The sequence below is a fragment of the Periplaneta americana genome, unplaced genomic scaffold (genome assembly GCF_040183065.1).
Source record: "Periplaneta americana isolate PAMFEO1 unplaced genomic scaffold, P.americana_PAMFEO1_priV1 scaffold_18, whole genome shotgun sequence".
Lineage (NCBI taxonomy): Eukaryota > Metazoa > Arthropoda > Insecta > Blattodea > Blattidae > Periplaneta > Periplaneta americana.
In genome coordinates, this window is record NW_027185499.1 from 2,628,967 (window position 1) to 2,644,902 (window position 15,936).

Genomic DNA, 15,936 nt, shown 5'->3' on the forward strand with positions numbered 1-15,936 from the left:
TGTGGACGGAGTGCTGGAGTCTTGAGTGGTCTTCGAGCATACAACCCTATGTCATGAAGTCTATTGCGCACAGTTTGGCTACTTACAACAACACAGTGGCTTCGCGCAGGTCATGGCGCAGAGTTGTAGCTGAGGCTATAGGGTTCCTACGTGCAGATAACCTTACATACCAGTCCTGACCTGATGTTGTTTTGCGTGGACGGCCCTCGCGAGGTCGATCTGCTATTGACTAGGTTTCCTGGAACTTTCTCCACAGTCTGGAGACAATACTCTGATTCACATGAAGGATGTTAGCAACATCAACTTGTCTCATGTTTTGTTCCATCAAAGTGATGATTTTGATGCGGTCTGCCATGGTAAGGGTGTTCCGAGCCATTGTACTGCACTATGAAGCAAAACGACACTGATTGAACTTTGCTCGAATTACAGACTTTGTTTACTGCACTATGAAGCACTATGAAGCAAAATGACACTGACTGAACTTTGCTCGAATTACAGGCTTTTCTTTACTAGCCGTGATTTGGACGTTACCTAGTGATGCAGACTAAAAGAAATGAAAGAGTTTGAATTGGTAAACATAACACGTGGCACATAAAACCAAAAGAAACATAATTATCAGGTATTATTGGGTAAACTGGAAATATGCTTAACTTTTTTTGACCAGTGTATGTTAGGACCAATTATTTTTGGAAAATCGAAAATTACCAGAAAAATTTCGGCTACAGATTTATTATTAGTATAGATATAATATGTTTGACCTGAATGCATGTGAGAACTACATGGAACACAGTTATTTTATTGAAAATTGTTGTTCACTAATTATGAATTTCTAAAAACTTCTGGCATGCCATTTTGTAAATCAAAACATAGCAAATCAAATCCTGTTTCACTTTCATAAGAATAAAACATTGTACAAGATAAAATGTTACATATTTTAAGGTAGTATGAGGTAACTGTTCAACGAAATATGTACCAGATATTAATATTATGGGACGCTTATCAACCATTTTTCATGTTTAGGATATCTTACCATGAAACTGATCAGTTAAAGGAAGTTACCTTGTAAAAATCTTAAATATTAAGTACAGAGTATCCCAAAAAAATGTATACACTGTTCGCTCATCAATAACTTTGAAACAAATTGAGATAAAATTCTCGTTTTTCGGGAAATTGTAGCTTAATGTAGGTGTTCGAAGTGACCACCATCAGCATCCAAACACTATTGATGCCGCCGGACTGCTCCACGAACTAAGTTCCGTAATGTGTCCAGTGTCATAGCTGCACATGACGTTAAATTTTGATTTGTTCTCGTAGCACATCCAGTGTAGCTGGCATTTCCCAATAAACAACATCCTTTAGGGTCCCCCATATGTAGAAATTGGTGTTAGGTCTGGGGACTGTGCTGGGTACTCGACAGCACCTCTTCGACCTATCCATTAAGCTACAATTTCCCCGAAAATGAGAATTTTGTCTGAATTTGTTCTAAAGTTATTTATAAACAAACAGTGTATACTTTTTTTGGGCTAATCTGTATTTTAAGTCATGTTATGTTACATTAAAATTAAATTTAAAATAAAAATTCTGAAGAAATTTTAAGAAAACAGTAATAATAGATCTTGGTCAGTATTACTTACTGAAAAAGAATATATAAGGTATCTGATTCTTCTCGACATGATTCAGTAGCAAAATTTCGGATGCTAACTGGTCAGCACCCTATTTAAAATTGAAATTTTTCGTTCACCAAAATGCATCCTGTGTAACCTAGAAGACTCTTTGATGAATCAAGAACATTTACGAAAATGTCCAGCTTTGGTATCAGATTTTTTGGATTTGGACTCTAAATTATACTGTACTGCAAAGCTAGAAGATGAATGGAGAACTTCCAAGTACCTGGCAATAGATACTGCTGCTGCTACTATGTTACATTCAATCAAGTTTTATTTAATTTCTATTTCTGAACTCATTTATGATTTAGGTTGCATTATGCAATTTCCCCAAACTATCATTTGTCTCTTCTTGGCAATGCATAAACAATGTCACATTACTAAAATTCTGCTAACAAGTTTGGAGTTAGACTTTCTATATAACCCTAAATTATATGAGGAGTATCGTTTCAAAACGTGTTAAGTCCCCCCTCCATCGAAATTTAGTTTGATGCGATTTCGCGCTTATAAGCATGTCTTCTATCATATATCATAACAAAATTGGACCATTTCGTATTATATTCTGTGTTTTTTGTATGTGCTTTCTGATGTATCGGATCAAATCGTGTTATGTTCGCGAAACTGATCGGTTCAAATCGTATTAAATTCCCAACCATTTTCCATTCGTTGGTTGACCTGAACAAAATGCCGCATTTTTTCCTAAGTTGTCAGCATCTGTGTGAGATGTAATGAATAACGGTTGCTTACTACTTTTGTGCAAAATGGATAGTTATGCAATAGTTGGAGAAAGATCAAAGAGGATCAGGAAAAGACTAAGAACAAAAACAAAAAGAAATCGCGAAATGGAAGCAAAGTAAGTACATTAGCTGTGTTACTATAATAAACTGAATTAAACATCACATTCTGAGATGATATTATATTCTAAACTGCATGCATTTCCTTATACACACAATGGGGAAAACTGGGCCTTTCTACAACTAATAGTTTCCAATTCACTATGCATCATTCCCACAAAGTTCCCAACATTCTATACATGGAACGAGACTCAGTGTGGAAGAGGGGCAAATAAAGTGGCATCAGGAGTAATGCCATTTCTCAACTTTGAGCAGGATGTTACTTGCATAAGACTTTTCTGTGACAGATGCAATGGGCAGAACGAAAACATGCACATAGTACACATCCTTCCTTTCTGGCTCCAAAGCAAGGCACCCCCACACATTTCCGAAGTTCTAATGCATTTTCCAGTATGGGGCCATTAATTATTAGCAGCTGATAGACTTTTCGGAGTCGTAGAGAAAACGTTGTGCAAGAAAGGGGAGTTAATTATCCCTAATGATTATAGGGCTGTTATGAAACAGTGGGTTCCATTAAAACTTTAGAAGAAAATTGGACAATTCGAGATTATAAATCTCTAGCTTCACAGTACAAAAAGGTGGACAGAATCAAGGATATGAAAAGGGTTACGTTGAAAAGGATCTATAAAAATGGAAAATCAGAGGTTACTTTGAAAATGGAACCCATATTTAGATATGATGATCCTTTCAAAGTAGGTACTTGTATTATAAAACGAGGAGTAAGAAGAATAACAAAGCCACAAATCTTATTGATCCTAAAAAGAACGATGTGGATACTTTGCTGAAAGTGAGATTTGAAGATAATTGGGAAGAACTGGATGACGTGGGGTTCTATGCTTCTGCCTCAGCATTGATACAGGATCTTCTAGTGAAAATAATGCACATGGTGAACGTCTTCATGAAGAATCAGATTTTGAAAGACTCTGAAAGACTGTATTTTCATAATTATGTTACTTATGTGTATTCATTTTAGACTAAAGGGTACTAAAAAAAACAATGTAGCTTCAATTTTGTTGATAAGGAATACGGGAACACAGAATATTTAATCTCAAATAACCATTTCTGTTATTTTGTAAGAAATAAGAAGGTAAATAAAATGAAACAGCATTGTGTAAGAAACAAAAGGTGTTGGATCAAAACGTATTAAATTGTCTGTGTTGTTTCAAAACGTATTAAGTAACAAATTAAAAGTCAACTTGCTCCGCATTGTGACAGGAAACACATTTCAGATTTTATCGGTATTACTTATAAATGTCTATATTAACACGATGGCAGTTCATTTTTATACATTTTTAGGAGACAAAAGTTTTTATTGCTTCCTGTAAAATTAGGATTCGGGAACATAACACATTTTGAAACGATGCTCCTCATATGTGTTTTTTTAGGTTTTCACGGTGAATGTGATTTGGATATTGCACTATGTCCTGGAGCTAACATTTCTAACATTTCGAAACTACATACAGGTTCCATGATCAGGGCAGAGAGCCTAGGCAAGACCAGACAGTTCGCCTACTCTGCTGGGTATGTAGCGCCTGGCCGTTCCACGTGCTGAGCTCAAATGACAAATTCTGAGGGGAATATCTGTCAGTGACTGAGCTCTTAAGAGGCTTTTGAGGCTCATATAGCCTACCGGTACATATATATTCTTATATGAGGTCTCGCCATCCTCATTGAATAATCAATGAATCGATTCCAGGTGAAGGAACGAATTTTTCTCAAATTAATAGATATTTACAGTATGGCTACTTATAGTCATTGATTATTCAATGAGGATGGCGAGACCTCATATAAGAATATATATGTATATATCAATGTTAACAGTAACTCATGAACTGTTGTTGAAAATGACCATGAAGCCATTTAAATATGCGCTCCTGCATACATGGCTTGAATGTCTTAAATGCAGGTAGTAGGCTATTGATAATACAATGAGAGGAGTTCGGCCAGCACCATGGATCGTGTCCCAGTGTGGCTTGATTCCAGGTGTCGGAACGAATTTTTCTCAAACTAATAGGTTTTGAGGCTTAGCAGACCCAAAAAATTTGAGTTATAATAAAGTAGAATTGCACACAAAATGTGCATTGAGAGTCTATAAATGGTGTTTCTTGCTGTAAGCTTTTAAGCTTTTCGTTCTTTTTGGGCAGTATTCTAGATGGTATTGTTTGCATTTGCATCCGCACAGGGAACACACACACAGTCTTCATCCGGTTGGTGGAAACCTGGTTTCTTGCAGATCTTGTGATGGAAGCCGTGAATGGAGAATCGAGTTAGCACATGACGCTGTGGTTGGTCTGGGTTCGCCCATGCTCGATTTATCATTGCTTCTGTGGCGTAGAAGTCCATATCGATCTCGCTTCGCTTCCTTATTCTCTCTGCTAGGAGATCGTCATATTGTTCTGTTGCCGGCAGATGGTGCGATAGCCTCAGCTCTTCTATCAGAAATGGTTCCCGTGCCAGTTAGTATACCCAAGAGGGGGCCATTTTTGACACCCCAAGTACTCTTTTTAGGAACGTGGCTTTTACTTTCTCCAATTGTTCTAGATCTTTCTTCTTCAGATATATCCATACTATTTGCAGGCCATAGGCGAATATTCGAAAAATTTTTGTGGTGAATAGCTGTTTTGCTGTGTCCAGAGATAGTCTATTTATGAGTTTGATGTCATTGATGGCTCTTATGGCTGCGACTGATTTTTCCGCGATATGTTTGCTGAAGCATGTGCCCGTTGTTTGGAATTTTACTCCGAGGTATTTGTAGTGGCTTGATTGTTTCAGTGGTTCTTGTCCGTAATACACCAGTTCATGTGTTGCCACTCTTCCTCCTTTTCTGAAGACCATCTGCAAAGTCTTGCTTTTGTTTATGCGTAGTGCGTTTTCTTCTGTCCATGATATGAGGGTGTTGAAACTTTCTTGTAGATCTCTATGTTCTGTCACGCATAGGACCATATCATCTGAATACAAGTATATGGTAGCTTTACAGTTTGCTATTTTTAGCGCTTGGACGACATCTGCCGTGGTGATATTGAATAGCAGAGGGCTTATTGGATCACCTTGGAGGACTCCATTCGTTTGAACTATAGGTGTCGATGTCGTTACGTTGTCGTCTATGGTCACCCTGTTGACTGTCATAATACACCTGATGATGTGAGTCAGGTAGTTGTCTCCAATTATCGTTTCGAGCTTCTTCATTATGATCTGTCTGTCGAGCAGATCGAAGGCTTTCTTTGAAATCGATAAATATTGTATATAGTTTCCCTTTGGGATGTCTGAGTGCCACTTGGATGTCGGACAAAAGGTTGTTTATGGCATGCAAGGTGGCTCTCCCCTTCCTGAAGCCTAATTGTTCCTCTGGGATCCTTTTGTCTGTCAGGTCGTATAGCCTCTTTGTCAGAACTTTTGAGAAGACTTTGAATAGTGGATTCTCCAGCGCTATGCCTCTGTAAGCATCTGGCAAGGATGTAGCACCTTTGCCTTTATAAAGAACTTTGATGGTGGAGTGTCTCCACTTTTCCAGAATGGTGCCGTATTCCAGGCACTTGTTGAATAGCTGAGTCCATGTCTGGATTCGGTGCGGTGCTGCCAGTTTAAGGTGCTCGTTTGCAATGCCATCCGACCCTGCTGCTTTTCTAGTTTTTGTTCCCATTATAGCAGCTAATATCTCTTGCTCCGTTATTTTTGGGAATATTGGGTGGTGATTGCTTTGTACCGGCAGCGCTGCATCGCTTCTACTCTGGTTCAGAATCTCACGAAAGTGGTCTACCCAAATCTGCATTTGTATCATGTTTGGAAAGGAGGGTCTTGTTGTCTTGAGGGCCGTAAAAGGACCGTCCATTGCAAATTTGATCAGTTGTTGCGCTTCCTTTTCAAGATGGCTCGCCCTTTTTTCTCTCAGTAGTTTCTTGTAATGTCTTCTTTTTTCGTTATATTGCTTCAAGATTTCTGTATTTGATGAGTTCCTTGCTCTGTGTAGGAGTTTAAGGACTTTCTGCCTTTCTTCATAGCACACTCTGTCAAACCAGGCTTGAGATTTCCTCTTCGAGAGTTATTGAGTTATTATACCTAGTAACAATAGGTCTATAAGTTTGCAATAATGATGTATCGTAACACTTGGTTTTCACTCACATCCTTGTTGGCAGTCATTCCAGGATACAGAGTTTGGTGTGAGATTTGTGGCAGAAGTCTCTAAACCTCTAAAGGCATGGCTACGACCTTGACTCGGAAGCTTGAGGGGGACTAGAGAGGAGATATCAATTCACTAAATCTCAGTATGAAACAAGGCTAGCCTTCTGCCACAGTAATATGTCGCGCTATATTGGTGTTCTGGGGGTGATGATGGTCGCCTTCTCGTGGTGCCCCCTGAACTATGTTTAATGAACATAGAAAAAAACGACCATCCAACATGCTCAAATGACAAATACAATCCGAAGTAAAATATTCCGGAGGTGAAAAAGTCCCCTCATTTGGATCTCCGGATGGGGATTATTTTAGCATCACATAACAAGACAAAACACAATATAATTCTACCTCAGCTGAAGGTCTTACAGTGGAATGCTGGAGGCCTTAATCAAACCAAGAAAACTGAAATACATAAAATTCTAATAGATAAAGACATTGATATGTTTGCAATAATGGAAGCCAATGTTACAGCTCAAAAATTACAGTTCTTTGTTTTCAAGAACTACAATACATTTCTACAACCTAAAGCAAGACAAAGAGCTAGTGGCATACTAGTTGGCATCAAAAGAGGAATAACTTTAACCTTTAACATTGTTAAACAAATGACTAAGGAAGACAAATCTGAAGTAACGAATATATTATGCAAATCTGTCTTTCAGGTAGAAGCTCCCTGTGAAGCAGGCTTGAATAATATATTTGTTGCTGTCAGGTGCGTATTTTGTGGACTACCGGGGCTACCGGCGGTAGCCCAAGGAAATTACAAAAGAAAAAGTTTGTAATATAACATAATGTAATAATTTTGTATTATTAGTTTTACCACAGTAATTAAAATTAAAGCAATTGTTAGATTTATATGCGCTCTCTGCTCTCGAAAAAAGTTGTCAAGGCGGCATCGCTGGAGAAACCGCTGCTACGAGGGGTAGCCTGTGACCATTCCGCTCGCGCTGTCCTGTCGCACAACTGCCTGTCCCCCGCTCCCTTCTGTTTCTATCGTGCAGTGTAGGCCGGGTGAGTTGCCGCTCTCGTGATCGGTTTCTTCGAAGGCGCGAAGCAACAATACGCTTAGTACGCCAGCTCATAAATGTGATTGTGTTCTTGCAGTGCAGTATTTTAAATGTGTGATTTGTTCGAGTGTCTAAGAGTTATATTAATTGTGAATTATTAATTTTAATTTCCCAATTAAGTGATATTGTGAAAAATATGGCAGAACAAGTTTCTGGAGAGGTTTGTGTTGAAAATGACTGTGTAATAGAAGGTTTAGTAAAAGTGCCTTTTAACCGTCGTACATACGAGAAAGTTGAAATTGTGAAAATGGAAAGACCAACTCCTGAGTTAAATTTGTCCATGAACGTAAAAGAAAAACAGCGTGAGTACACACGCCATTTCACTTCAACATCATATGGTAAGTGGAATTGGTTGTGTGGTAGTTCTAAACTATCTAAACTATTTTGCTGGCCATGTTTGTTATTTAGCCGCAAAACTAATGTGTGGTCAAAAGAGGAGTTTTCTAATATGAACTCCCTTCGAACGGCAGTCCTAAAACACGACAAATCAAAAGCTCATATTTGTAGTAGCATGAACTTTGCAAACTTTGGGAAGACAAGAATTGATTTACAGCTAGATAAGCAAAAAGCTCTACACATCAACCAACACAATGCTCTTGTGAAAAGAAATCGGGAGATTTTACTGCGTCTTATTAACGCAGTCTACTTTCTAGGAAAACAAGAATTGGCTTTTCGGGATCATAATGAGAGTGTGGAATCAGACAATAAAAGAAATTATATTGAATATTTAAGTTCCTTAAGTGAATTTGACCATTTACTGGCCAATCATCTTGAGAGTTCAACAGTATTTCGTGGTACTTCTCCCGCAATTCAGAATTACTTAATATTTGCTATAAGTGGGGTTATGATAAAGAACATAAAATCTGAAATAGAGGAAGCACCTTTTGTGGCCATTGTTGTTGATGACAAGTGATCAGAGTCAATTGTCCACTGTTTTAAGATACGTCGACAGTACTGCCAATTTTCAAGAACGGTTTATAGGATTCACAAACGTCAGTTAGGACAAAACTGCTGCTGCTTTGTTTCAGCATGTGGAAGGTGTTATAGCAGAATACAATGTCGGCAATAAGTTAATTGCACAGACATACGATGGTGCTTCAGTTATGGCGGGAAATATTAATGGCTTAAAAACAAAAGTTCAAGAAAAGTATCCTCTAGCACTATTTGTCCATTGTTACAGCCATATTATCAATTTAGTTTTGCAACAAACTATTTCATCCATCCCAGAATGCCGCATTTTTTTCAAAACACAGTCGGGTTTAGCTGAATTTTTCTCATCATCTCCTAAAAGATCAGGAAAACTCAAGGAATTTATGAAAAAGAAACTCCCAAAAATAGCACCAACTAGATGGAATTTTACATCTCGGCTTGTAAATACAGTAAAGGAATACAGAGAACAACTGACTGCTTTCTTTGAAAATATCATTTGTAATGACTCTGAAGAAAACTGGGATGATGATGTAATTGTGCAGGCTCAAGGATATTTGTATTTTTTCACACAGTTTCAGAATATATTTCTTCTTGAAGTCTATGCTAGAGTGTTCGCACATACAGATGTGCTCTACAATATTCTTCAGACAAAAAGTCTAGACATAGCATACTGCTTGCAAGAGGTATCAAAGTTAAAAAATACTATATCCGAGTTCAGACGTAGTGGGTTTCCGTCCATATGGAGTAATATGGAAAATGAAAATTCTTCAGACAATACAATGGAACACCATTAAAGCGAAGAAAAGGAGATGATGAATTGAAATACAGGCAGCTGTACTACAGCATACTAGATCGTATGCACATGGAAATTACTGACAGATTTTCTGATTATGGAAAGCTTATAGATTCTCAAAAATTTTTTGCTTATAGAGAAAACTTCCCGAATGAGGCACTAAACAAATTATTTCAGTCCTATAACAGTCACTTTCATCAAGTACATTTGAAAAATAAATTAAGCATAATATATTCAGCAGAAGTCTTTGATTTTTCGAACAAACCTATCCATGAAATATTATCTGCCATATATGAAAACCAGCTGAACCAAGTTATTCCTGAAGTCCTTAAATTGGCAACATTAATTGTGACAATACCAGCTACGTCAGCATTGGTAGAAAGAACATTTTCTGCGTTGAAGCGAATAAAATCCTACTGTAGATCAACTCATACACAAGAACGTTTATCCGGCTTGGCACTGATGTCCATTGAAAAGTCATTTCTACAGAAACTTCGCAAGCGGCCCAACTGTAATTTCAATGACGAAGTCATCAAAGTATTTTCGTCCCAATCAAGACGTCTGGAATTCACATATAAATAGGTAAGGAATTTTATCATAGGGATTTTAAAATATATTTTGTGTAATAATAGGGTCAGTGGTAGCCCAGACCCTTAAACCAGTATACGCCACTGGTTGCTGTAGGTACGTTAACAGAAAGCCACAATTTAAGTCACACAGAATTGTGTGCACTCAAAGTTGGGTTTCTGGCGTCTTGTCAAACCATTTGAGTTGTGTGGACTTAAAGGGAAGAATTGTGACGGTGTCTTGTATAGTTCCTGGAGTAGCTCAATCGGTAGAGCATTCATGCGCTAAGCGAAGGGTCCCAGGATCGATACCTGGCCCAGGAACAATTTTTCCTTTGAAATTATTCACAAATCTGAAATTTGTAAAATAGAACTTCGGATAAATAACACTTCAAAATGTATAGCATATATAACCCCCTAATAACAAACCCAATTTGGACAATATAGTAGTTACACCAAAGACTCTCATAATTGGAGACTTCAGTGGTCATTCTAAAGAATGGGGATATTTAGGCATCAATTCTGTTGGCCATTCAATAGAAGATTTTCTTAACACCCACTCAATCCAATTATTATTCAACCCAGAAGACCCTCCAACATATCTTCATTCCCATGGAACATCTAATCCAGATTTAACTCTAATATCTTCAGACATATATAACAAGGCAAGCAGGAAAGTTTTGGAAGACCCTGGACTTGGCCACAAAATCATTGCTACTTCTATTTTACTACATCAGAAATCTACAAACAAATCTTATAACAGATGTTCTTGGAATTTTAAAAAATCCAATTGGACTAAATTTAGAGAAGACCTAGAAAATAACCTCTCCATTAATATGAACGAATCCCCAGACAAATGTAACGACGTAATTTGTGCAACTATGCTAAAAGCAGCAAAGAAATGGGTGCCCCGAGGAAAGATCCCGAACTACAAACCTTTCTGGACAAAAGATTTAGAAACATTAAAGAAAGATTATTAGAAAACAAAATTATTTCACACATAACAATAAATATTATACACAAACTGAAGGATTACCAATGGGTTCACCTATATCAAGTATATTAGCTGAAATCTTCATTCATAATATAGAACAAACACACATACTAAACACTGACAACAACAAACACGCAGAGAGAATAATGTACTGGCATCGATATGTAGATGACATAATAGTCCTATATAATGGAAACAAAAGACAAATAGAAAACCTACATCAACAACTCAACAAAATACATCTCAAATTAAAGTATACAATAGAAACAGAACATAACCAAGCTATAAATTTCTTAGACATCACCATAACCAAAACAAATAATAGACATGAATTCAAAATATACAGGAAACCACAACTACAACACACATACAGAATTCATCGAACTATCCTATACAACATAAACATGCAGCTTTCCATACAATGACATACAGATTAATATTTAACATACCAATGAACAATGACAACTATACTGAAGAACTAAACACAATAAAATATATAGCACAAGACAATGGATATACCCTAACATGATAGATACACTAATAAAAAAGACAAAACAAAAACAGAACAAACCAATACAAACACCGCGTGAGAATAAATACATAACATTAACATATCACAATACCAATACTTACAAAATTGCAACTTCATTCAGAAAACTAAAACACAAGATAGCATAGGTACAAAACAAAAACACAACACAGAAATATCTAAATAATCACATCAAACATTCAAATAAATATAATTCAACTGGGGCTTACAAACTAAAATGCAATAGTTGTCCACATTTTTACATAGGACAGACAGGAAGAACCTTTCAAGCAAGATATAAAGAACACATTAATGCTATAACCAAACCATACATCACATAAAATTACGCAGAACATATTATCAACAATAATCATGACTACAATAATATAGAAACAGATATGGAAATTCTACACATCACACCAACAAGTCCACAGTTAAACATCTTAGAACAATACGAAATATACAAACATACAATAACACACCCACAACATATACTTAATACATAATTACAGTTTAATACCCACACATTATTCGATATCATGATACATAGCACACAAACAAACACCCCCACCATAGGAGCAACTCACCCCCACCCCTACAACTGACGAATGCAAATGGCAGTATGCAAGATCAACAGGAACATCAGTAGTTCGTAGGATACTGAAGATGATGCAGAACCGGCATCAAAACGGGCCATCTGTCTAAGATACATAACCTTTTTTTTTTTTAAATTTTAACACTTTTAATGTGCCGTTAAACAATTTTAAGTTTTTTAAACAAAATGTTAACGTGAACCAGAATCAATGACATCAAAAGTAGCTCGTGATTCAGCCAGAAAACAAGCAGAAGAGAACAGTAATAGAGACAATTTTATAGACTGGAAACTTGTAAAGTGGCCACATTTAAGAAAGAAGTACTCTCAGCCAGGGGCACACCCAGGAATTTCTCTTGGGGGGGGGGGGGGTCCAATGAAAGAACGTCAAGTTACATAAATGCACGCACGCACACATATACACACAAACATACCTCTTTCAATTTCTTTTTACAAAACAAAATCCAGTCTTCTTGGCTTTATCTTTAGTGCAGTAACCACATCTTGTGGAGAAACTGTGATATCATGATGGATGTTTAGCAAAGCAAGACCATTTAGACGATCATTTCCCATGGTGTTTCTCAGGTATGACTTTAATCTCTTAAGAGTCGAAAACGACCTTTCACTTGTACTTGTGGACACTGGCAATGTTAATAAAATCTTCAACAGCTCTTTCACATAAGGATAGAAATCATATTCACATGCAATATAGGCTACATTTCCCACACTGACTTGTAATGTTTTCCTTTACAAAATGTGTTCCAGAGTTCAAATTCACATACCAATTCCTCATCTTGGACACAAAAATTAGTATCTACTTGAGAATAAAACTTGGCCAGAACTATAAAATCACTAGCAACCCCATCTTCCTTGATCAGACACAAAAATTTTGTCAAAATATTATGTTTAGCAAATCTTGTTTTTATCTGAGACTGCATATTAGATAGGAATGGCAAAAATACAGTCCTCCTGTAATATTCCTCAGCATTATCAGCAGGAACATTGCTGCGGTATTGTGAACGTTGTCCAGATGCACATCGACGGATTCTAATTTCCTCTCCAAGTGACGTCAGCTGAGCAGAAACCGTCGAGAATATAGATTTAAACTGGTCTTCTGCTGCATCACTAACCTGTTGTAACACTTCTAAAACATTTTCTACATGGTTAAGTGCTTTTTCCAAATTCATATCTGTCTTCTGAAGGTATTCACTAAAGGTTTTTGTTACACAGAAGAGCTTGTTGATTACGTGAAGGGAAATTAGGAATGCAGGCTTGGTCACTGAAGAATGCAGCATATCGGCTTTGGAAGATACATCCTTGTCAGTCCACAAAAAAATGGTTTTCAATGCAGGGAGGACAGCATCCATCAGTTCCATTAATACCATCACAGAGTCATGTCTTTCTATCCATCTAGTAGCACACATTTGAACGAGTTTGCTTCTTTTATTTTCAGGACAAAGCTCTTTTATACTATTTATTAATACATCTTGCCTTTTGGGAGTGTTGAAAAATTCACACACTTTACCTACAATGTCAATGCAATTCCTGATTTCTGGAACACAACATGCATCTGATATGGCGAGGTTCAAACTGTGAGAAGCACAATGGACATATAAAGCGGCAGGGCATTCTTTAAGAATAAAGGCCTGGGCACCTTGAAACTGTCCACTCATTGCACTTGCACCATCATATCCTTGCCCTCTCATATATTTCAAATCAACATTAAATCGAGTGAGGCTCTCAAGAATTGTTCTAGCCAAATTTATTCCAGTTGTCTCAGAAACTGGAATAAACTGTAGGAATTCTTCTCTGATGCTATCATTTTCAAGGAAACGTACTGACAGAGAAAACTGTTCAGTCCCACTGACATCTACACTTTCATCAGCTAAGATAGCAAAACATCTTGCCTCAGTCACTCTCACTACTATTTGGCTACGAATAATATAGTTACAGGCTGATATAATTTCATTTTGTGTCTTCCAGCTTATGTAACTTGCATTTTTTCCACATTTTTTTTTGCCATCTCTTAGATGGCTCTTTAAGTTATCATCTCCTGCATCAACATGCTTCCTTAACAAAGCTCTAAAATTTCCCTCATTATGATTTGGTGGATTTTCCAAATCAAAGGGACCGAAGTCCTTATGCCCACGTAATGATATGCCTTGGCGGCCACAAAATATAACGGTTTTAATTATCGGGAGTATCCTTTGAACATTTACATTCCCTTGCTCTCTTCGTGCTTTATCAATCTGCAAAGAAACTGGCAATTCGTTACCTTGTTCGATAGATTTTAATTTAGTGTAAGTATCCACAGAATTCAGGTGATACTGTAACTTTTCATGCCTGTTAAATGTTTCACATGCATGTTTCCAATTGTCAAATGGCTGATTCACTAACCTTCCTGTTGGTGTAGCTTTGTGCATTCCAACCTCTTGAGGTGCAAACAAAACACAGTATTTACAAAATGCACCGTTTTGTTTGTCTGAATAAGCTAACCACTTCCATCGTTGGAGCCATTTCTTTTGGAAACTGAGGTTTTTTTTTTCTTTCCAACTGGTTTTACTGGGAACTTGAAATTCTCATTCGGCACCCAAATGGAATTTAGTGTCTCAAATTTCTCCCTTGATGAAAGTACTCTGTTAACAAAAGAACTTATATCGGTAATCTCCCAATGACCGAGGTATTATTATGGCGAACGTGCGCAAGGTACTACGTGAAACAAATTAAACATATATGCATGTAGCGATGAGAGAAAGGCTCTTATCTTGTATTAGAAAAGGAAATAAGTTGTAATGGTTTCACATATGAAATCGTGGATGTAGTTTATAGATTTAACACCAGAGTCACGTTGAAACGATGCTCTAGATATCCGTATTGGTACTGCAAATGAATAGAGTTCGAGCCCCGTGAAAATGTAATTCTTTAGAGCAAGTATCAGTATGAAAAAATTGCAAGGAAAACGTCAAAATAGAATATACAATGACACGAAATATAATTCCATACTTTCAACCCAGAGAGTGCATTGTATGCTGAGTTCGAGACCCGTACGACTATAACAGGTCTCCATGCAGTAAATAACAGTAGGTCTGCAAAGGAAACGCAGGGATAATGCCAAAATTAGCATACATAATGAGAATATCGATAGTTTGAACCCAAAGAGGGCATTATTTCCCGAACTTTGTACACTTATAAGTCAATAGAATGCACGCCTTATGGCGAAGACTGGCTGATTTGATGTAAGACTTATAGGGTGGTATTCATAGATATTTCGCAGCACGCGCTACGAGCGTACTAAGCTAGCCCCGGCTATCCACTGGTTACTACAGAATTCAAGTCATATTCTATCACTAACACTGCTTTATGAATACGAAAAACGCTGATAATCCACCAAAAGCCCGCGCTAAAAATGTCTATGAATATGGCCCATAGTGATAGTAGTTTGAATGCTGAATGTGATTGTGAGCAATAAATTAGTACCATAATATTTTTTTATAACTGGAAATTAGAGGTAAAATAATGAAGAGAAGTATGGTTGTACGAATTATCTATGAAATAGAAAGAGGAAAAATGTTAATGTAATGCAGAATTATGTGGTGGCGATCCATCGCTAAATAAGAGTTGTAGAAATAAATGAGCCGTTCAGAGCAGAAGTGGTGTAAGTCAAAAATGGGTGATGAGGGTTAAAGTAGATATTCTGTAAAATAAAGCGCATAGTAGCAATTAATATTCAATGTATTTAAACTATTCGTAGTCAGTGGATAGCACGAAGGATATATT

General features: G+C 37.1%; 1 protein-coding gene across 1 annotated transcript in view; it reads right to left on the reverse strand.

The window, feature by feature from the left end:
* The window catches only part of LOC138693707 (putative polypeptide N-acetylgalactosaminyltransferase 10), a 387,765-nt gene extending 372,943 nt beyond the window's left edge, over window positions 1-14,822 (reverse strand). The window contains exon 1 of the transcript XR_011330385.1: window positions 14,557-14,822. The gene's annotated coding sequence lies outside the window, so the exon portion shown is untranslated. The remainder of the gene's footprint in view (window positions 1-14,556) is intronic.
* Window positions 14,823-15,936: the final 1,114 nt, after the last annotated feature.